Below are 23,710 nucleotides of genomic sequence, written 5' to 3' on the forward strand. Positions count from 1 at the left end.
CCTAGCAGGGCAACTGGGCATGCAGATGAAACAACAAAGGCATGCTCTAGCATATTTTTTTCTAATCTTCGTGAGGAGGGGTCTACATACGGGTAGCCTGCTTCTCTTTCCCTCAATTCCTTCTATCGTCACATGCTTTCCACTTTCTTTAGCTGAAGGGGGTTTTATGGGGATCATAGAGAACGTAGCTCCAATATCCACCAGAGCCTCATAGTCCCTGCCACCCACCCTTATTTTTACCATGGGATCCTTTCGAACTTTAGCTCGTAGGGTGGTGGCCTTAGATCCCGGTCCCCTTCAACTAGATTCTTCTCCGGAGGATTCTGCCCGCATCTGGCGGTTCTCCGGTTGTCTTTTCTTCCCCTTTGGAAGAGAGACTGCCCAAAATTGAAGGCAATGTCCTTTTTCCCGACAGTGCATACATTCATCAACTGCTACCCGTCCTTTTCCTTTCTGAGGGGGCCCCTTATGGTCCGGCCTCTGATTGCTGGAGAGTGCTGCAGCCAGCACTGCCATCTGCTTCTGTGCTCTCTTATCTTCCCTCCTCTATTACTTCTCTAAGGGGGTACTGATGGTATGATGATCCCAGATCTGATGGGCCTTTTCGCAAGAAGTACTTTTTTTTGCCCGAATGGAGTAGTCCACCCTGTTGGCTCAGCCCCCCTCACTTCAGCCTCTGCAGGGGGGGCTGAAGTGAATCCAGGACTAGCAGGAGTCTGATAAGGGGGGGGTAACTTTTCAGATGTAAGTTCACTTATGATTTCAGAGTTACTGTTTCCTCCTGAAGTGGCAGGAGAGGAACAATTCTTATTCTCTCTAATAGGGCTAGACCCTCCTGAAGAAGAAGGGGGTATCCTCTTCTTTCCATAGGGCTCAAATTCCTCATCACTAGAGGGAGCCAGTATTCCAGGGCTTTTACCTCCCAAGGTCTTTGCCTTTGCAGCCATGACCTTACACACACCCATACTACATTTTAATATCCATTTTGGTCGATCCTGGACGTGGAATAACCAACAATCAATATATGGGAAGTGATCCCACTGTCCGTCCCGCGTCACAACTCTATGTGGGTATGTCTACACTACCCCGCTAGTTCGAACTAGCGGGGTAATGTAGGCATACCGCACTTGCTAATGAAGCCCGGGATTTGAATTTCCCGGGCTTCATTAGCATAAGCGGGGAGCCGCCATTTTTAAATCCCCGCTGCTTCGAACCCCGTGCAGCGCTGCTACACGGGGCTCGAACTAGGTAGTTCGGACTAGGGTGCCTATTCCGAACTACCGGTACACCTCGTTTCACGAGGAGTAACGGTAGTTCGGAATAGGCACCTAGTCCGAACTACCTAGTTCGAGCCCCGTGTAGCAGCGCTGCACGGGGTTCGAAGCAGCGGGGATTTAAAAATGGCGGCTCCCCGCTTATGCTAATGAAGCCCGGGAAATTCAAATCCCGGGCTTCATTAGCAAGTGCGGTATGCATACATTACCCCGCTAGTTCGAACTAGCGGGGTAGTGTAGACATACCCAGTGTTAGGAATACCAGGTTTACATCAAAGGAGCCCGTATCTGGCCATCCGACACCAAAAGTAGGCCACTCAAGTTGACAAAATTTAATTAACTCATCTTTGTCATTTTTACTCTATAGTCACTTTTAAAATTACTAAAATTCTGTAACATGCATCCCAATGGGGTTGCGGAGTTTTCTATCCCGGAGCTTCCCGAACCCATATCTATCTATTTATATATATTGCGCGCACACACACATACACAGTCAACAAGCTTTTATCGCGGCTCCGTGTGTCGATGGAATGACACCACACCAGCTTTTAGCGTCCGAACCCAGAGGGTCCAGCGCTTGGCTGTCTCACTAGAGACACCGGTGTGCCCTTGTGGAACCGTGACACTTAAGACAGGTTTATCAGACAGCAACAAATATAGACAAACAGGGGGCTTAGAGACTCGCTGGGTCACGAGGTTCGGCTGACCCCCCTTGCAATCAAGAAATCCTGGTCATTGGGTTTCCCCTTGCAGGATTCTTGGGGCGGCTGGAGTCAGCTTAAGTCTCAGACCTGGTCAGCGACAGTCATGCTTACACACAAACCTGTGGTTTCACAATTTAGGTTTCCAACAAATCATTAAAACAAAGAACAAGAGTACTCCTACTAAAAACAAAAGCAATCCACTGGAGTTTTCCTAACTCCTCATAACTTCCCCACGCAACCCACGGGTTCATGGTGTTCCTTCTGGGGCTTACAGAGGTTTCTACCATTTGGGAGCGACCCAATTCCACAATATTGTGTTCTTTCCAATGTTCAGACCTATGTGCTGAACACAACGCCCCCGGGGGACAAACAAATACTCAGACCTATATGCTGAGTGCAAACTTACAGATCAATATCTGCTAGAACACAGGAATAGGTATACTCACTCCGTCTATACCCCGGCGCCTTCCTCTTTTCTTCGGACCTGACAGCCTCATGTGACTCATTCAATAGAGACTCCTTTAACTTTCCGGATGTCCCGACTCACGCTTTCGGTGCCGTGACGGACTCAAACAGTCCGGTGCGCACTTCACGGTCACCTACGGCGAATCTTGTCGTCCGACTCCGGAGTAGTCCAAGGGATGTCCCATCTGGGTCGCCAATTTGTTGCATAAATTGCTGGTTTCGTCCCCTTGGAGGCTAGTCTGATTTACCCCAAGAAGAGAGTCACACTTTCAGGCTGGGTCCAACTCAAGTTTATTGGTTGCAACCAAGGTACGGCTAAGGAACTCAATGTTCAAAGCAGAGCCGACTCCCAACATCTCATAGGCAGGGGTTTTTATAGGGTTAACATCCTTCCTGGTTTAGGTGCCTTAACATGATAGGTTACTTCATTTTTGACATTTAGCATTCCTATAGGTCAGGTTAATTTTCTAAATGAGGTTAAATACAGTGCCTACTTGCTGACTTTGCGGTTACAGCTGTGTTACATTCATTCACTTTTGCTGAACAATGGGCGAGCCATACTTCCCTTTTCCCTTTCCTGCTTGAGCCGGTCACAAGTTTAAAGGATATGGAATCTATCCATATCTCCACTTAACAGAAGACTGGTTTCACTTCCCCTCGTCCCCTTATTATAAGTTATTACCTGTGACAGGCCTTGACCTTTGTCATGTCTTACTCCTATACAAATAGCAAATATATCTAAGCATTAACAATGTATGTATATTGTACGTGCCCCTCATAGGGGAATCAATAGCTCCGGGGGATTTGATTTCCCTTTTACACATCAGGAGCAAAACCCCTCAGACACCTCAGCTCTCCCTGTGCCACAATTAGCCCCGGGCCTGCACACAGGTGAGGGGGTTGTAGAACCCAATCTCACCTTCCCCGAACGGGTCTTTCCGGTCCCAAAGAACCAGCCACAAATCCCCGGTCAGTTTACACTTTGGATCTTACCCACAAGATCACGCAGGGCCAATCCTTTAGAATCTAAAGGTTTATTAATAGAAGAAAGAAAAGCATGGATTGATATTTTGGGATTCTTGGATCTATGGAAATAGCCAAGCATTACATTGTAGCTGTAATGTTTGGCTATGTTCACACTGGGGAATTATTTCAAATAAGGTATTTTGGGGGTTAAAATATTTGAAAATATTTTTCAAAATAGTGTGTTCCCACAACAGGGAAGCATCAGCATTTGTGAGAGGTAGGCTCCCTTAGTAAGGACATGCTTCTTTGAGTCAAAGTATGTCTACACTACACACTTGTTTTAGCATTTCCCCATTACAATTTCAGAATAGCATATTCTATTTCAGAATACAAGGCTTCTCAGATATTTTGGCTGGTTTTAATTACTCTGAGGCAGGCTTCCCTAAAGTGGCTGTGCTACCTTGATTTAGAGCCCCAGGAAACACTAGAGCGTAATTCCCTTAATGGCCCTAGGAAGGAGCTATTTGTAAATAGCGACAGTGGAGCACACACAATATTGCTATTTAAAAAGAGCAATTTCTACAATGGCATTATTCTGGAACAATAAACTCTCATGTCACAAAAAATAAGAAGCCTGTTGTTCGAAATAACGGGCTTGCCTTGTGCATGCTCACGTTATCACTTTTCTAAAGCGATGTATTTCAGAATGTCTTATAGAGGTGCGGTTAGTTACTCCCCAGTGCTTCCCGGGACTCCATTGGGAGTGACTGCGGGGAGTACGTACTTTGTAAGGCTTGTGCTGTAGAACATTTCCATTGAAATACCATTTCCTGTTTGACATGGATTCAGTGTCTATGCTCAGAGGGTCTTAGTTCGGAATGGGGCATTTCTACCCTAAGAACAATCTTTTTTATTTGGAAATAACGGCCCTTAGCAGAGCAACAGTGCCACTCGGTGGTCATTGCCGGTAATGCACGTATAATTCCATCGCCCCCAGCTGCTGTCCCTCCTCTCCCCTCTCCCCTGCAGCCCACGGCCCCCTCATCCCGCACATCAGGCTCTGTGCAGCCCTCTCCCCTCCTGCTTCCTCACCCCAGCCTGCACCCCCGTCCATATGCTTATCCCGGGGCCCTTCCTCACTCCAGCCTGCACCCCCATCCATATTCTTATCCCGGGGCCCTTCCTCACTCCAGCCTGCACCCCCATCCATATTCTTATCCCGGGGCCCTTCCTCACCCCAGCCTGCACCCCCATCCATATTCTTATCCCGGGGCCCTTCCTCACCCCAGCCTGCACCCCCATCCATACTCTTATCCCGGGGCCCTTCCTCACCCCAGCCTGCACCCCGTCCATACTCTTATCCCGGGGCCCTTCCTCACCCCAGCCTGCACCCCCCGTCCATATTCTTATCCCGGGGCCCTTCCTCTCCCCAGCCTGCACCCCCATCCATATTCTTATCCCGGGGCCCTTCCTCACCCCAGTCTGCACCCCCATTCATGGGAGCCGTCAGTCCACCTTTTCCCTGCACCACATTCAGTAAAGTGTCTGATCAGGGTATGAGAGCAGCCCTGAGCCTTTGTCTCCACTCAGCAGGTTGCACCACACAGGATATGTGGATGGTCCTGGGCTCTGTACAGCACTCCAGACTGACCCCGGGCACGGCTTCTGGGTCCTAGCCCTTTGCTGTCACTCCTGCCCGAGGGCTTTGCTGGCTCCAGACTGGGTAACAGCTGGGAAACTGGCTGGGCAGGGGGCTAATGACAGGGAGCAGAAGTCTTCCCAATCAGCATTGAGACTTGATGGGAGGCTGAGAGGTCACAGCAGATGTCCTAAAGGATGGGCCAGCTCACCATCTGAGGGGATCAGTCTCAGAGCAATTCCAGCCCTGCCTCTTTGGGAGAGCCTCCCACAAAGCCATAAGGCGGGGTCTCTGAGGTTGCCCCCACCTTGCACCTCTGTCCTGTGTGTCTGATGTCAGGATCTCTCTACGAGGTCACCGCCTCCCCATCGCCTTTCCCCAATAGCCTGAGATTCTACAACAGGCCTTTGAGATGTCATCGCCCCCCCACCCCGACCGTTTCCTGCAAGGATGGCGTTCTGCCCCTAGTCTGCCCCTGCCCCTCGGGACACACTGACTGATAAGAATACAGTACTCTCAGATAGACATGGAAAGGGGTAACGGGTTAATGAGCGCTAGAGCAATTCCACCCACAGGATCCTGCTCAACCTTAACTTAGTGATTTCTATGCCTAGAGCTCAGGTGGATCAGAAGGAACAGGCTCCAAACCTCTCTGCGGCTCTTACCTTCTGAACAGGTAACATCAACTCCGTGGGTAGGGAAGGAGAAAACTCTGACGAGATTCCTCCTCGTGCTCCCATAATTAATCCTAATTCTTTCTCCGCCCTCGACGAGAGACCTTGAGAAGGAGCCTTGCTGCTGCAAAGCCATTAGAATCTCTGAGCTTGTCCCTGCCTTGCACCTCTCTTCTGATTGGCTGATGTCAGGTTAGGGTCTCTCTGTGAGGTCACCACCGACCTATCACTATCTCCCAGTAGGCTGAGATCCTGCAACAGGCCTTTGTGATGTCACTACCCCCCTTCCATCCCCTGCAACGCTGGTTTCCTGGCCCTGGTGAGCCTCTTTGGATGTGTGAGTGGGATGATGTAGGGCAGTGGTCTCCAACCTTTTTACACCCAAGATCACTTTTTAAATGACAGAACAAGCCAAGATCTACCGTCTTGCCCCTTCCTTGAAGCCTTGCCCTCTCTATTCTCCTCCTCTCCATCACTTGCTATCCCCAACCCTTATACTGCTGCTTTTTTTTTTTTTTTTTTTTCCAATTCTTCTGTAGGAAGAGGTTTTTCCAACATCTGGCCTGTCTAGACTGGACCAAATGTCAGAAAAAACCCTTCTTTTGGAAGCTCCCTTATTCCTCGTGGAAAGAGGAATATAGGGGTGACCAAAAGAGCATGTTTGCTCTTCCACTAAAAAAAGCAGAAGAACAAATGCATCCCTGGATGCAGAAGAGTTTTTCTGGGATATTTCCAGAATCCTGAAAAACTCCTGGGCTGTGTCTAGACGGGCAAGTGTTTCCTCAAAATCATCTGCTTTTGCGGAAAAACTTGCCAGCTGTCTACACTGGCTGCTTGAATTTCCGCAAGAACACTGACGATCTCATGTAAGATCGTTAGTGTTCTTGCGGAAATACTGTGCTGTTCCCGTTCGGGCAAAAGTCCTCTTGCACAAATCATGGCGGAAAGGGATCTAGGGGTCATAGTGGACCACAAGTTGAATATGAGTCAACAGTGTGATGCTGTTGCAAAAAAAGCAAATATGATTCTAGGTTGTATCAACAGGTGTGTTGTAAGCAAAACTTGTGAAGTCATTCTGCCGCTCTACTCTGCACTAGTTAGGCCTCAGCTGGAGTACTGTGTCCAGTTCTGGGCACCACATTTCAAGAAAGATGTGGAGAAATTGGAAAGGGTACAGAGAAGAGCGACAAGAATGATTAAAGGTCTAGAGAACATGACCTATGAAGCCAGGCTTCATGAACTGGGCTTGTTTAGTTTGGAAAAAAGAAGATTAAGGGGGGACATGATAGCGGTTTTCAAATATCTAAAAGGGTGTCACAAGGAGGAAGGCGAAAATTTGTTCCTCTTGGTTTCTGAGGACAGGACAAGGAGTAATGGGCTTAAAGTGCAGCAGGGGAGGTTTAGATTGGACATTAGGAAAAAATTCCTAACTGTCAGGGTCGTCAAATATTGGAATAAATTGCCAAGGGAGGTGGTGGAATCTCCCTCTCTGGAGATATTTAAGAACAGGTTGGATAGACATCTGTCAGGGATAGTGTAGACGGAGCTTGATCCTGCCTTGAGGGCGGGGGGCTGGACTCGATGACCTCTCGAGGTCCCTTCCAGTCCTATTATTCTATGATTCTATGATTTGCGCAAGAGGGCCAGTGTAGACAGCACAGTACTGTTTTGCGCAAAAAAGCCCCGATGGCTAAAATGGCGATTGGGGCTTTTTTGCGCAAAACCACGTCTAGATTGGCCACAGACACTTTTCTGCAAAAAGTGCTTTTTCGGAAAAGCGTCCTGCCAATCTAGACGCGCTTTTCCGAAAATGCTTTTAACGGAAAACTCTTCCGTTAAAAGCATTTCTGGTCAGGGAGACGCTGAGCAAAGCGGCGCAGGACCAAGGCCGGACCCGCGGCGCTCCCAGCTGATCTGGAAGCGGCCACGGGTCTGCAGACCAGGGAGATGCTGAGCAAAGCGGCGCAGGACCCGGGGCCGGACTCGCGGCGCTCCCAGCTGATCTGGAAGCGCCGCGGTCCGGCTCGGGTCCTCCGCCGCTTTGCTCCGCGTCTCCCTGGTCTGCTGGGGGGGACGCAGCTAGTGCCCCCCCCAGCAGACCAGGGAGATGTGGAGCAAAGCCCGGGGCCTGTGGTAGAGCAGGTGGGACGCTGCCGGTTGGTCCCGCAGCACCGCTCCTTGGCGCTACTGGACCAACCCAGCAGCACCCCAGCTGCTCAACCCCAGGAGTCCTGATTCAGCCGCTGCTGATCAGTTTCAGCAGTGGCTGAATCAGGACGCCTGGGGCAGAGCAGCTGGGGTGCTGCTGGGTTGGTCCAGTAGCGCCGAAGTGCGGCCATGCTACTGGACCAACCCAGCAGCACCAGAGCTGCTCTGCCCCAGGCGTCCCCAAGTTAGCCGCTGCTGAAACTGACCAGCGGCTGACTACAGGAAGCCCGAGGCAGAGTTACTCTGCCCTAGGCTTCCTAGAATCAGCTGCTGATCAGTTTCAGCAGCAGCTGACTTGGGGACGCCTGGGGTTCTTACATACAGATTCAGCTTAGGTCAGAACTGGTGTCCAGATTCAGCGGCTGACTTACATACAGATTCAACTTAAGAACAAACCTACAGTCCTTATCTTGTACGTAACCCGGGGACTGCCTGTATTGGCGGCTATACTGTTGCGTGGAAGGATCTAAGTACACAAGGGCACTGAGGGATTGGGGTGATTTAGAGGCCCCATGATGAAGGGCAGGGTGGAGGAGTGTTTGAGGACCCCACATTGGCAGGGAAGGTGAACTTGGCAAGGGAGAACAAGAATTGGGGAGTGTTGGGGGTTAAGGGATCCCATGAATGGACGGATCCACTAGAGGCAGATTAGGGAAGGATATGGCAGGCTGGAGGATGTCCGGGAGGAAGAGGAGGACTGAGGGGGGAAGTTCAGGGTGCTAGGAACAGAATGAATAAGGGAGGCTGACAGGTCCCATGGCTGGTAGGATAGGAGCGTGGGAGGAGGGACTGTGGGTTGGGAAAGAAGCAAATTAGACCAAGGGGGTCCTACGAACAGGGGAAACGTAGGGACAGAGCTAGGGTGCAGGTTAAGGTGAGCTGGGGGATGTCGTAGGGAGGAAAAGGGCTGATGGACCCCACAAATGGGGGCATGGACTGGGAGTGCATGTGGGGCTGGGTGTTGTGGAGAGGAAGGGAAACTGAGGGGCCCCTGGGATAAGAGTATGGACTGGAGGGAAGGACACTGATGTGGGTGCAGGCGGGACTGGGGGTTATTAGAAATGGACTGGAGAAGAGGGGGGGATTGGGATGCAGGCTGGGCTGGGGTTGGCTAAGGAAGGGAGGGGTCGGATGGAGCCAGCCTGTGATGCAGTTTGTGGGCAGGGCTGGGCTGTCATGCTGGGTGGGGTGGGGGCTGCAACACACGAGTGACGTCGGACCCGAGGAACCAGCATTGTCAAAACTACAACTCCCGGCATGCACCGCTCATGCAGGGAGTGACTCACGCACAATGAGACCAAGCCCCTAGCGACCCAGGCTTGGCATCCCGACTGCTGATGTCACTTCCTCTTCCGCAACCCCCTTGTCATAGCCTGGAATGGCAAAAATCTCCCCCCGCAGACTGTTACTGGAGAAGCAAAATGCAGGACAATGTAGCACTTAAACCATCTTGTTAGTCTTTTATTAGATGATGAGCTTTCGTGGGCCAGACCCACTTCCTCAGATCAAAAAATCAGAAAATACCAGACATTTTAGGTGTCCGGTATTTTCTGAATTTTTTTACCAGACAGGCGGCAAAAATACTGGATTGTCCGAACCTTAGCCGTACTTTGCCCAGGCCTGGTCTATACATTTCTGCAGTTGGGTGTGGCCATGCCAGGGTGCTTGGCTGCTCCTTGAGAGTTTCTGTCCAGAGGCTCTTGGAGATAGTTTATTGCTCATCCGCCCTGGCAGTCACTTCTCCCCAGTTGGTCCCAATAGGCTTTCTCCACTGCATTTTCTATCAGGTTCTTACTGGTCTATCTCCACCGTACCTCGGTGCAGCCATCTGTTCAAACAGCTTTTCAGTCCTAAAACAGTCTTGGCACCATCCCTCAGTTGTGCAATCCTTTTAAAAATGTATCCCCCTAACACACTGGTGTCTGAAACCAGACCACTTCACGGGAGGGTGTGGAAGTGACAGCCAATTCAGCTCCAGCCATGGCATCCAGGTGGGCTAGAGGGGATACAGCCATATTGTTCCCATCCTGCCTATCACCTGCTTCTAGGGAGAGAGTTGCCTTTAAGCCTCTTAGTCAATGCAGATTTTGGCCTTCACCAGCCAGATGAAGGGCTATATGGGGGAGGGGATGTCATACAGAGTATCACCAACATCAAGAGGAGACGACACACGAAAAAGCCCAGGCATGGGTAGAAGTGTGCAGGGATAGCTTGGCATTGGGGCAGCTTTAAGACATATGGTACTTAGAACGGCTATACTGGATCAGGCTAATGATTGCTCCAGTCTTGTATCCTGTCTTGCAGCAGTGACTAGTGCTCGATACTTCAGAGGGAATTAACAATACAGGCAGACAATGATGCATCCCACAATCAAATCCCAGATTCTGGCAATCAAAGGGTTAGGGCCGTGGTCACCAACAGGTCAATCACGAGGCCTCGACCAGTCGATCATGAAGCACGCAGACTGCCCCCCCATTTTCCTCCCACCCCCGAGGAGCCCCACTACCTACCGCCAGCGAAAATGGAGGTAGTGCCAGCTCCCCGCAAGTGGACGGAAGTCCCGCAGCTTAGCGCCACTTCCGGGGGTTCCGGAAGTTCACTGGCTGCTCTGCCGGGCACACTGTGGGAGGGGGCATCGGCCCCGGAGGAGGAGCACAGCGACTTCCCTGCCCCGGCGCAGGAGGGAGGAGTCGGCCCTGGGGCAGGCGCGCGCGGGGGTTTCGGCCCCGGGGCAGGCGTGTGCGGGGGTTTCCCTGTGCTGCAAGGGGGTTCCCTGCGCCCCAGGGCAGGCACGCGAGGGTTTCCCTGCGCCGCAGGGGGGGGAAGGGGAGTCGGGCCCGGAGGAGGCACGTGCTGGCTTCCCTCAGGGGGAGGAATCCTGGGAGGAGGCAGATGCAGGGGACTCTCTGTCTCCACTGGCACCCTGTCCCCACTCCCCTGCCCCCGCTGGCACCCTGTCCCCACTGATCTGGAAGCGGCCGCGGGTCCGGCCCCGGGTCCTCCGCCGCTTTGCTCCCCGTGAGAAAATCCCCGTTCGACATAAGTCGGATCCGCGTAACTCGGGGACTGCCTGTATCATAAATTCAAGATAGACATATTGATGTGGGGAACCTACATTGCTTATTGAACGTCTCCATTGTTCAGCCCAGCTAAGACTCTCCCCTTTCCTGTCCTGCTGTCTCCCTCCACAGAACAGGGGGGAGTTTGTTTGGCATGCATTCCCCACAGAGGTGGTCTCAGGAACCACAAAAAAGTAGGGCACACCTGGCAGTAGATTTCTTCACAGGCCATGAGCTTCTTTTATGGCATGGGGCCCTGTGGCATTGAGGCTGGGAAAGGGACAGTAGTCTACTCTGTAGAGTCACTGTTTTGGATACCGGCTCAATGTAGTCTACTCTAGCGTTACTAATTTGGATATCTTTCTACTCTAGCTGTATTCCTGCAGTGGCCATGAAAGGGCATGGCTGGTGGTAGGAGTCTGTGATATCTTATATGCGAGAAGAAGAGGTTATGCACCATTGCTGACTGAGCTGCTAACTTGTTTGTTCTTTCCCCCTTGTGCTGACTTCAATATCAAGGCATAAGAAGTCAGCCATTCGAGTCTCTTCCCATCACGCGAAGGAAAGACAGCACGAATGAGAGCAGTAAGGTTGGGAGAATGATGAATGGGAGGCAAGAACTGTCCAGTTGAAAGCAGAGCTACCACCGCTGTCACTGAGATAAGTGTTTAATTTAGAGAAATCTGAGCTTATGGCCCACCTGGCTGCAGGTAGTGACGTGCTGTTTGCTTAGGAAGCCAGCCCTAGCTGTGGTTCCCGACTAGCAACTTTGGTTATGAGAGAAACGGGGTTTCCATTTGTAGGTGCTGCTCATTTCTTTGGGGAACAGTGTGTCCACCTTAGCAGAGACTTGGATTGAGGATGATGATGCTCAGTGGTGAGTTGTTTGCCTTCCTCCCACGTGTTTCTCTCTCCTCGTTCTGTTGTGTTGGCCAGCAAGTTCTGTCTGTCTGTCTCTGTCTGTGTCTTTGTCCTTGCTCTGCTTCAGCCGTGTCCTTGTACGGCACACTTGCAGGCATTCCAGGTGAGCATCTCCACGGGTTAAGGGCTCAGGAGCCAACGGGAATTCTGCAGGTACGCCAGTCGCGCAAGGGAGAGCGGTGGTGCGTCATGGCTGACTGACTCAGTGTTCTTGTAGAGGGCCCGATACATAGGCGAGGAGGGGGGAAGGGAAGGGCTAAAGGATAGAATTCCCACAGCCACAGACCTTAGTGAGTGAGAGGTCTCTTCAGTCACGCCGCTCTCTGGTCTTGCTGCAGGGAGGGATTCTGGCGCCGCTCTCGGGTCGCGCTGCTGGGGGGTCTCTGGCGCCTCTCTCGGGTCGCGCTGCTGGGGGGTCTCTGGCGCCTCTCTCGGGTCGCGCTGCTGGGGGGTCTCTGGGCCTCTCACGGGTCGCGCTGCTGGGGGGTCTCTGGGCCTCTCACGGGTCGTGCTGCTGGGGGGGGTCTCTGGCGCCTCTCACGGGTCGCGCTGCTGGGGGGTCTCTGGCGCCTCTCACGGGTCGCGCTGCTGGGGGGTCTCTGGCGCCTCTCACGGGTCGCGCTGCTGGGGGTGGGTCTGTGGTGCCGCTCTCGGGTCTTGCTGCTGCGGGGGGTCTCTGGCACCTCTCTCGAGTTTTGCTGCTGGGTGGGTGTCTGGGGCCGCTCTCGGGTTGCGCTGCTGGGGGGGGTCTCTGGGGCCGCTCTTGGGTCGCGCTGCAGTGGGGGGGGTCTCTGGCACCGCTCTCGGGTGATGCTGCTCGGGGAGGTCTCTGGCGCCGCTCTCCGGTAGCGGTGCTGGGGGTGGGGTTTCTATCTCCACTCTCGGGTAATGCTTCTGGGGGGGTCTCCGGCACCGCTCTCGGGTCGCGCTCCTTGGGGGTGGGGTCTCTGTCGCCACTTTCAGCTCATGCTGCTGGGAGGGGTCTCTGGCGCCGCTTTCGGGTGATGCTGCTGGGCGGGGTCTCTAGCGTCGCTCTCCAGTCGCGCTGCTGGGGGGGGTCTCTGGCTCTGCTCTCGGATCGCGTTGCTTGGGGGGGCCTCTGGTGCTGCTCTCCGGTCTCCTATCGGAGGGGGGTCTCTGGCGCCGCTCTAGGGTGATGCTGTTGGGGGGGGGGGCGCGGTATCTGTCACCGCTCTCCGGTTGCCCAGCTGGGGGTGTCTCTGGCGTCGCTCTCTAGTCGCGCTTCTGGGGGGGGGGGGTTCTGGCACCACTCTCGGGCTCACCCCCCCCCCCCGGGCCTCAGTTTCCTCCTCTGCAATCACCTCATCCCCTCCCCTGGACCTGGCACCTGCCTCTTGCTCCCCAGTGAGGCCCAGGCTGCGCTTCAGCCCGGCCAGCCACTGCCGCCCGTCACCCGCAGGACCAGCCGCAGCCCCGCCCCCTAAACTGCGCCGTGGCCGGTGGTCCTGCCCAGCTCCAACCAGTCAATCTTAACGGACTGCTCTGTCAGCAAATGGGCTGTGATTAAAGGGCGCGTCCTTTATCTGAGGCGACCAATAAGCTGACCCGGGAATGATCTTAACGGACTGCTCTGTCCGCGAATGGGGTGTGACTAAGGGGCGCATCCTGACACTGCTGTCGGCCAAAAGGCTGTCTCTGGTGGATCTTAACGGACTGCTCTGTCCGCCAATGGAGCGTGACTCGGGCGTGTCCTAATGCAAATGTTGTACCAATAAAAGCAAGCAGGATCTTATGAGGGGGATAAGGCAAAAAGCCACATTTATTGTAAAGATAAAGAATAAAGAAAAGATAGAAGCAAACAACGTTGTTTAGCTACTTAGTCCTATCACTGCTTAACCCTTATACACTTATATAGATAACTATTCAGTCAATCGTTCATCCATTCATTCAAGTTCTGTGTATTGTTCTAGTTCCCAGCCTGGAAGTTGCTTGTGACAGAATACTGGCCAGGTATTCTGTACACAAGTGATGGGAGTGGAGAGCGAAGTCCTGATCAGATGCGCATCTCAAGCTCCTGATGGGCTGGCAGCAGAACCTTGGACTCTGACTCCATAGTCTTTTAGTCCAGTTCTTATAGGAATTTCTTCCTAGGCCAGTCTATGGGAATTGCTGCATCATGCTGATGTCCAGGGTGGCTGCCAGGTGCTCGTCAGTGATCTCATCGGGTGGATCTCCAGTACTTGGTTTTCTCCACTTGACACCTTTTGGTTGCACGGGCACCTGACACCTTCTTCAGCCCTTTGTTGCTGCATTCTCAGGCTGGCACCTCTCAGAACCATTCATTCATCATCCAAGCACTCTCTCTCTTACGTACATTCCCTAATTAATGTTTCCCATACAGTATTTTGCATAATAATACAAGAGTTGTAGTTACAAAAAGTTACAAAAGTTTCTGGGTGGCATTTCTGTAAACATTCTCTCTCTGAGCGCTGAGTTAGTTACTGTTATAGTTACAATGCTTCACTTTGCGATTAGGGTTAAGTGCTTCACAATGCTTTGAAGAGAACGGTTGTCAATTGTGTAACAGTAAGTTTGAGCGTGCCCTGGCGCACAGCGAGGGGAGCTGTTTCTGGCTACATAGTAGTATATTTTTAACAGTTTGAAGTTACATGACCTAATATTACATTCCTAACCAATTATATTCTAGAGGGGCAAAAATGTTTAGATTTATAATTAAACAATCCTAACAAATAATAATAATAAATCTAAACACTTCTCAAGCTTGATAACACTAAATCTAAACCCTTTCACAAGAATAAATCTAAACACTTCTCTGCTTTTTCTACTTAACAAACTTCTCCTCCTTAGACTTGTAGTTGTGGGGAACAAATTCTGGGGAGTCACTTCCACTTGGGGGAATCCTGTTTCATACTTGACTATGTTATCCCTACACTAAGGCTGGCCAAGAGACTGTCCCAGACTGATCGTAACAGACTGTTCTGTCCGCGAATGGGCTGAGAGTACAGGGCGTGTTCGGAATCTGTGGCGCCCAATCTGAGGCTGTCCGAGGTGAATCTTAACGGACTGCTCCGTGCGCCAATGGGCGGTGACTAAAGGCGTGTTCTGGGGCTGCTGGCGGCCAATAGGTAGTCCGGGGTGGATTATAACAGACTCTTCTGTCCGCGAATGGGCTGTGACTTAGGGGTGTTTCCTGGCTGTGTGCCAGCCAATGGGCTTTCGGAAGACAGCCTTGACGGAGGATAGTGTCGCCCAATGGGCTGTCAGCAAAGGGGATCCTGCCTCTGGTTCGGCCAATGGGCTGTCGCAGGGGGGCGTTGTCTGACTGGGCGGCCGGCGCCGCCATGACAGGAAGGTCCGAGGAGCGCGCGGGGGCGCGAGCGAATCCTGGGTCCGAGTGCGAAGCTGCCCCGCCCCCAGCCCGCCCCTTGTTGGTGTCTAGCCCGGGGGAGGAGGGGGCGCGAGGGAAGGTGGGGGAGCGGGCTGGGGGAGGGATGTCTGGCCCGGGGGGGAGGGGGCTGGGGGTGGGGTGTCTGGCCCGGGGGGGGAGGGGGCGCGAGGGAAGGTGGGGGAGCGGGCTGGGGGAGGGGTGTCTGGCCCGGGGGGGGGAGGGGGCTGGGGGTGGGGTGTCTGGCCCGGCGGGGGGAGGGGTGTCTGGCCCGGGGGAGGAGGGGGCGCGAGGTAAGGTGGGGGAGCGGGCTGGGGGAGGGGTGTCTGGCCCGGGGGGGGAGGGGGCGCGAGGGAAGGTGGGGGAGCGGGCTGGGGGTGGGGTGTCTGGCCCGGGGGGGGAGGGGGCTGGGGGAGGGGTGTCTGGCCCGGGGGGGAAGGGGGCGCGAGGGAAGGTGGGGGAGCGGGCTGGGGGAGGGGTGTCTGGCCCGGGGGAGAAGGGGGCGCGAGGGAAGGTGGGGGAGCGGGCTGGGGGAGGGGTGTCTGGCCCGGGGGACGAGGGGGCGCGAGGGAAGGTGGGGGAGCGGGCTGGGGGATGGGTGTCTGGCCCGGGGGAGGAGGCGGCGGCGCGAGGGAAGATGGGGGAGCGGGCTGGGGGTGGGGTGTCTGGCCCGGGGGGGGAGGGGGCGCGAGGGAAGGTGGGGGAGCGGGCTGGGGGAGGGGTGTCTGGCCCGGGGGGAAGGGGGCGCGAGGGAAGGTGGGGGAGCGGGCTGGGGGAGGGGTGTCTGGCCCGGGGGGGGAGGGGGCGCGAGGGAAGGTGGGGGAGCGGGCTGGGGGTGGGGTGTCTGGCCCGGGGGGGGAGGGGGCGCGAGGGAAGGTGGGGGAGCGGGCTGGGGGAGGGGTGTCTGGCCCGGGGGGAAGGGGGCGCGAGGGAAGGTGGGGGAGAGGGCTGGGGGAGGGGTGTCTGGCCTGGGGGAGAAGGGAGCGCGAGGGAAGGTGGGGGAGCGGGCTGGGGGAGGGGTGTCTGGCCCGGGGGACGAGGGGGCGCGAGGGAAGGTGGGGGAGCGGGCTGGGGGATGGGTGTCTGGCCCGGGGGAGGAGGCGGCGGCTCGAGGGAAGATGGGGGAGCGGGCTGGGGGTGGGGTGTCTGGCCCGGGGGAGGAGGGGGCGCGAGGGAAGGCGGGGGAGCGGGCTGGGGGTGGGGTGTCTGGCCCGGGGGGGGAGGGGGCGCGAGGGAAGGTGGAGGAGCGGGCTGGGGGAGGGGTGTCTGGCCCGGGGGAGGAGGGGGCGCGAGGGAAGGTGGGGGAGCGGGCTGGGGGTGGGGTGTCTGGCCCGGGGGAGGAGGAGGGGGCGCGAGGGAAGGTGGGGGAGCGGGCTGGGGGTGGGGTGTCTGGACAGGGGTGAGGTTTAGGAGCAGGCTGGGTGTGAGGGGTCTCAGTGGAGGGTGTGTGTGAGCAGGCTGGGGGCGTGGGGTCTCAGCCTGGGTGAGTGAGGGGCCACTAACTTCTTTCACAGTGCTGCCAGCACCATGGCCCAGGATCAGCCTCCCGCTGCTCCCATTGGCAGGATATTGGCAAATGGGAGTAGCAGGAAAATCCTCCAGGAAGCGGGTCCATGCCCTGCTGTGGGAGGGGGAGGAGGAAGGGAAGCAGCAGTGTGCGGAGCCGATTCTAGCTCCGCTTCTTCCTTGCAAGCTGGATCCGGCAGGGAGCCTTGGGGCTTTTCCCCCACCCCCGCCCTTTCACCTCCCCTCTCCTGTGGCATGTGAGAATGGAAGAGCGTCATATAGAGAGTTAACTTTCTTTTAGGAGCAAACAAGGAATTTTTCCTTTTTTTGAGGGAGACTTAGGACAGGTTATTTAGAGCTTGTCAGAAAACTTCAGATGATGTCCACTAGCAGACATCAAGAAATGAAGAACCCGTCACTTGCTTTGGTAGTTTGTGCCAGTGGTGAATCATCCTCCCTGTGAAGTATTGGTGCCCTATGTCCAAGAGGAACGTGTCTGGTTTCACCTTCCAGCCACTGGCTCTTGTCCTGCCTTTCTCTGCACCGTGAACCGGCCCTTTGGTACCCGACATGTTCTCTCCGGAAAGGCCCTTAGACGCCCGAGTAACGTCACCTCTCAGCTTTCCTTGTACAAGCCAACCACACGGAGCTCAAGAGCAGAGGAGAAGGACTTTCTCTGCAGCCCTCCAGACTTTTTGCTCTTTGCTGCCCCGTCTCTAAGTTTCCAACAGCTTTTCAAAATGTGGCCCCTGAAGCAGGCTGCAGTCTCCAATCTCAGTCTCATGGACGCTGCATCACCTCCCTGCCCGGCTTGCTTCTCTGCTCGTGGGGCAGAGCTGGCGGGCAGGGCAGCGGGTCGGTCACAGCTCAGCCTCGCAGGGTCAGTGATGCGGCTCCCCCGGCTCCTTCTTTTTCTGCTTGTCCAGGGCCGAATCCACTCGCCCCTCAGCAGGAGCCAGGTGATGGGAAACATGCTTCTGGGCAGGCTCTACACGCTGCTCCAGTTTCACGCCATCCTCGCCGACTTCCCCTCCTGCTCCGTCGCCCCGGGTAGGTGGCAGCAATGGCGGGAGAGGCCCTCTAGAAATGGGCATGGGGGGGCTCTGGCCCGGCTGAGAAACGGGCACGGGGCGGAGGGGACATTAGAGCTGACGCTAGAGTCCCCTGTTGCCCAGGCTGGGCGGGGAGGGCCCCCCGGCGTACCAGAAGCCCACGGGCTAATCAGACTATAGAGGGTTTGTGGATTTAGGGTTTCTGCTCCAGAGGCCGTGGTGCCTCAGGCTTTAGCTGAATGCGTTACAGCAGGAGGATTTTGCTCAGGAAGGCCAGGCAGGAATAGCTGGTGGGCGGGAGGGGTGCAGCCGGCCAGGCCTGCGGCATGGAAAGTGGAGTATCGGCGGGTGACGCTAGGGATGCTCAGTGGAGCTGAATCAACGACCGTAATTTAGCGACTATATCCCGCACCCGAATATACCCTGCAGTTTTTTCTATTTGAGTAACCTCTTTTATACCCCGCACACGAATATAACCCGCAGAGCATACAAGACTTTTCTGTGCCGGGGGTATATTTGCTGGGGGTATGTTTACGGTGCGGGGGGAGGGGAGGGATAGCCACTCACCGCCCCAGGTTCCAGCACAGCCGCTAGCCTCCGGGTGGGGGAGCGCTCACCGCCCAGTTCCTGCCCAGCCTCAGGAAGGGGCAGGGGCGTGAGCACAGGAGGGAGGGGCGGGGGCACAGGTGGCTCTCCATGGCACTGGCTCCCATTCCCCCCACTTTACTGCTGATAGAGAGGCGTGGCGCGGAGGGTGTGGGGGGCAGACGGAGCCGGTACCTGCACGAAGCTTTCCAGCCAGCTCCCCGCATGTGCCAGCTATCGCAGGCAGCAGTGGCAGGCGGGTGGGGGTCGCCAGGGCTCACTGCGGACGGAGGCAGCTGCGTGAGATGCCGGGGCAGCGTCAAAGGAAGCAGTCCGTGCTGGGGGTGGGGGCTGGGAGCGCACTGGCTGCCGGCCCCACCTCAGGAGACTATCGAATAGTCGTGGAACCGACAGTATTTTGTGCGCTTCCAGGACTATTCACTTCATGGCTGCCTAACGTCCCTGCTTGCCTTGCGGTCAGCGCGGGCTGGGGATTTGGATGGGGAGGGTTTGAAGGGGATATGCTGGTAGGGGTCCTGGATTTCATTTCTGTTGCTATTGGGTTGGAAATAGCAGAGTAAATATGCCTTATCAAGGTAACGTCACAGCCAGATCCCAAGGGAAGTATGGTTCTGAGGCTAGCTAGACCATCGGGTCTGACTTCGGTAGCAGGCAAGTTAGTTGAAACAATAGTAAAGAATAAAATTGTGAGGCATGTAGACGAACATAGTTTGTTGGACAAAAGTCAACATGGTTTCTGTCAAGGGAAATCATGTCTTATTAATCTATTAGTGTTCTCTGAAGGGGTTAACAAACATGCAGACAAGGGGGATCCAGTAGTAGTTCTTCGCGTAGTGTCCCAGTGGGTGCTCCACTGTAGGTGAAGGGTCGCCCTGAGCCTCAGATCGGAGCTTTGTATAGCAGTTTCCCCTGTTGAGCCACGCATGCCCAGGAGGCGTCTCGAGCCCTTCCCGCCTCCTGAGGTTCCTCACAAGGTTCCTCACCAAAGGCTCTTGTGTCAATTCCATGGCCATGGGAGAAGAGGGAAGGTCCTTTCTTGGATTGAGAACTGGTTAAAAGGCAGGAAACAAAGGGTAGGAAGAAATGGTAAATTTTCAGAATGGAGAGGGGTAACTAGTGGTGTCCCCCAAGGGTCAGTCCTGGGACCAATCCTTTTCAACTTATTCGTAAATGATCTGGAGAAAGGGTTAAGGAGTGAGGTGGTAAAGTTTGCAGATGATACCAAACTGTTCAGGATAGTCAAGACAGAAGCAGACTGTGAGAGACTCCAAAAAGATCTCACCAAACGGAGTGATTGGGCAACAAAATGGCAAATGAAATTTCATGTGGATAAGTGTAAAGTAATGCACATCGGGAAAAATAACCCCAACTATACGTACAGAATGACGGGGGCTACTTTGGCTATGACAAATCAGGAAAGAGATCTTGGAGTTATCGTGGACAGTTCTTTGAAAACTTCCACACGGTGTGCAACGGCGGCCAAAAAGGCAAATAGGATGCTAGGAATTATTAGGAAAGGGATAGAAAATAAGACCCAGAATCTCTTACTGCCCCTGTATAAAACTATGGTACGCCCACATCTTGAATACTGTGTGCAGATGTGGTCTCCTCACCTCAAAAAAGATATTTTGGCCTTGGAAAGGGTCCAGAAAAGGGCAACTAAAATGATTAGGGGTTTGGAACGGGGCCCATATGAAGAGAGGTTAAAGCGATTGGGACTTTTCAGTTTAGAAAAGAGGAGACCGAGGGGGGATACGATAGAGGTCTATAAAATCATGAGTGGTGTGGAGAGGGCAGATAAAGAAAAGTTATTTATTAGTTCCCATAATAGAAGAACTAGAGGACACCAAATGAAATTAACGGGTAACAGGTTTAAAACTAATAAATGAAAGTTCTTCTTCACGCAGCATGTAGTCAACCTGTGGAACTCCTTGCCAGAGGAGGCTGTGAAGGCTAGCACTATAACAGAGTTTAAAGAGAAGCTAGATAATTTCATGGAGGTTAGGTCCATAAATGGCTATTAGCCAGGGGATACAATGGTGTCCTTGGCCTCTGTTTGTCAGAGGCTGGAGAAGGATGGCAGGAGACAAATGGCTTGATCGTTGTCTTTGGTCCACCCTCTCCGGGGCACCTGGTGCTGGCCACTGTCGGCAGACAGGCTATTGGGCTAGATGGACCTTTGGTCTGATCCAGTACGGCCGTTCTTACGTAGATGGTATCCTGAGTCCACGAAAGCTCATGATCCTAGCTACATTGTTTGTTAGTCTATAAAGTGCTACCAGACCAGTTGTTGTTGTTGTTGTTGTTGTTTTATTTCCAGATGCTATGAACTAGCATCCCGTGGCTACCTGCCACCTCTTCAGTCATTTCAGCATTTTAGTGTTTAAGACGGTATTATCTAGGGTTATTTTTAGTTACATATGCTTAAGGCTTTTTACGCCTTGTGTCTTTATTTGGCTCGAGTACAGTCTTCGATACAGGCTCAATGCATTATTGCCTTAATTTATAAGCATCACCTAGCAAATACTTAGTCCTGCAGGCACCAGGTATTTCACTTGCGACCCCTCTCCCCCCGGCTGTGAAGAGCGGCAGGGAGGCGGAAGGCAGCTGCCAGAAAGCCGCACAGCGTGGCCGGGACAATGGGGCTCCAGGAGCGTGGCTTAGCTACAGGAGGAGGCAAGGCAGCGGGAGAGTGGGATGCGGAGCAGAAAAGAGGCACAGAGGAGAAAGAGATGGGGGAAAGGAGCCTGCAGGGGGGAGGGTGTTAAGGACTGCACATGCCATGAAGGAACCCGAGGAGGGCAAGGAGTCTGGTAAGAAGGGGGGGGGGGGGAAGAAGCGACCCAGGGCAGTGAGGGTGGGTGGCCACACACATTCGTTTAGCATTTTAGGGGGTGGTGGTATCACGAATGTTGAGAACCCCTGCTGTAATCCATGTTCCAGCAATAACTTAATGAGTTGAACATCACGTTTTTATGTATGTTTTACCCTAGAAATACACAAGCCTTTTACTTTGGAAATAAATCTAAATGCCTGGTGTTCTGTTCATATTCTTTTGCACGGGTGTTGCAGTTTATTCATATTTAAGAACTTATGTTTTAATTTATTGCTCACCATTTTAGAGTTAGATGTTATCACTGACTTTTTAGCTGTTCTGTTCCCCGCACTTATCAGCTCAGCGGTATTGCTCGCTGCTGGCTGGTTAGGGGCTAAACTCTCCACACCAGATTTAGTGGTTTTCTCTTGGAATGTCAACGTAGAGACGACTACACGATTAACCAATAAGCCTCAAGTTATTGGTCAATCCTGTCGATTACATGCATTCTCCCCTCTTACCCGCTGTCTGTCAGAGGCAGCGAGGAGGGAGGAGGTGTGAGCTGATACCTGTGGGAAGCCAGCTTTTAAGTCAGCTTGTCACAAGAGGGCGCGGTTGTACAGTTGATCAGCTCCCCACAAGCGTTGGATCGGCCTGTTCCCCCACCTCTGTGCTGCTGCCTCTGATACAGAGGAAGCAGTATGGTGGAAGGAGGCAGGCGGGAGCTGATATGCATGAGCACTGTGTGTGGTGGCTTCATGGACCCACCTGTCAAACCCCTTGCTGCCTCTTCTAGAGGCAAGAGGGGAAGACAGGAGCTGGTGCTGGCTTCGCAGAGCTGCCTGCCTGCCTGCCCACGCTGCTGCCTGTGCCTGAGGAGTGTGCAGAGAGGGGGTGTGACAGTCACACGGGGCCATGGCAGCGCGTTCCTGCATGGAAGCATTTGGCGCGGCGTGTGGCTTTTGCAGGGGCACGTGTTCGTGACGTATTCCAGTCAGACGGTGTCCTGGCTGCAGTGCCAGGCGGATCCTAGGGTCCCACTCCTGGAGAGCAACACCCCTCCCCTCCCCAGCCGGAGCCTGCAATGGCCCAGACAGTCTGAGAGGGCCAGAGGGAAGAGGCAGGCGGGACAGGGACTCGGGCTCAGGGCCCCACCCGTGACTGCAGCGGGAGCTGGCAGACACTGAGATGGACACGCGCCCTCTCGGGGGGTCTCTTGTTTTGACAGTTCACACCTGGCAACCCCACTCGGTCTCCCATGATGCACTGATGTGGGCGGGGGGATTGTAACTCCTTGGCGCGTTCTGGCACGAGGCAGGAGCTGTGCGTCTCACATCCCTCGCGGGGCAACAAACAGCAGTCACGTGGGCGCTGTGAGCTCTCACAATGTAGCGTCGTGCCGGCACGTGTGGCGCGGTGGACGCCCGCGCCCCGTCCCACGGACCGGAAGTGACGTTTGCTCGGTCCACGGCCTGACAGCAACCGACTGGGAACCGTGACCGGAAGGTGTCCAGGTACGTGCTCCAATCGCGCCCCCCGGGAACAGGGCTCGGAGTCGATTGGGGGGGATTTGAGAGTTCCAAAGAGGCTGCAGAAAAGCTGTTCTCAGTGGTGACAGATGGCAGAACAAGGAGCAAAGGTCTCAAGTTGCGGTGGGAGAGGTCCAGGTTGGATATTAGGAAAAACTATTTCCCTAGGCGGGTGGGGAAACACTGGGATGGGTTCCCTAGGGAGGCAGTGGAGTCTCCATCCCTAGAGGTGTTTAAGTGTCGGCTTGACACAGCCCTGGCCGGGTTGATTTAGTTGGGATTGGTCCTGCCTAGCGCAGCGGGCTGGACTTGACCTTCTGAGGTCTCTTCCAGCTCTGTGGTTCTAGGATTCTGAGAGAGCGTCTGCACTGGCATGTGCTTTTACGCAAGAGCATCCGTGCCAGTGTGGACGCTCTCTTGCGCAATAAACTCCGATGGCCGTTTTAACCATCGGCCTTTCTTGCGCAAGAAATTCCTGTTACCTGTCCGCACTGGCCTGTGCCGGAAGGGCTCTTGCGCAAGAGGCTTCTTCCTGAGCAGGAGCATCCTAGTTCTTGCGCCAGGAGCCCTGGTTGTACACAGGAGAAGGTCAGTTTCCTTGCGCAAGCACACACGGCCAGTGTAGACAGGCAGCAAGTTTCCGCGCAAGAGCGGCCGCTTTGGCGCGAGATGGCGCCAGTGCAGCATCAGTGTTTTCAAACCGGACGCAGCCGAGGCAGCCCCCCCCCCCCCCCAACCCGCCCCACGCTGCCCCGCTGCACTTTGTAAGGCAGCAGCAGCATCTGCCTGTCCCACACAAGCCCGCTGGGCAGTTGGGTGTGTGTGTGGGGGGGTATTTGGTGGGGGGAGCTGCCTGCTGGGGGTAGGGAGGAGCAGAGTGGGGGGTTGGGGAGGAGCAGACTGAATGAAGAATTTGGTGGGGGGA

Source organism: Pelodiscus sinensis, chromosome 20 (assembly GCF_052426305.1).
Source record: "Pelodiscus sinensis isolate ZL-2025 chromosome 20, ASM5242630v1, whole genome shotgun sequence".
Taxonomy (NCBI): Eukaryota; Metazoa; Chordata; order Testudines; family Trionychidae; genus Pelodiscus; species Pelodiscus sinensis.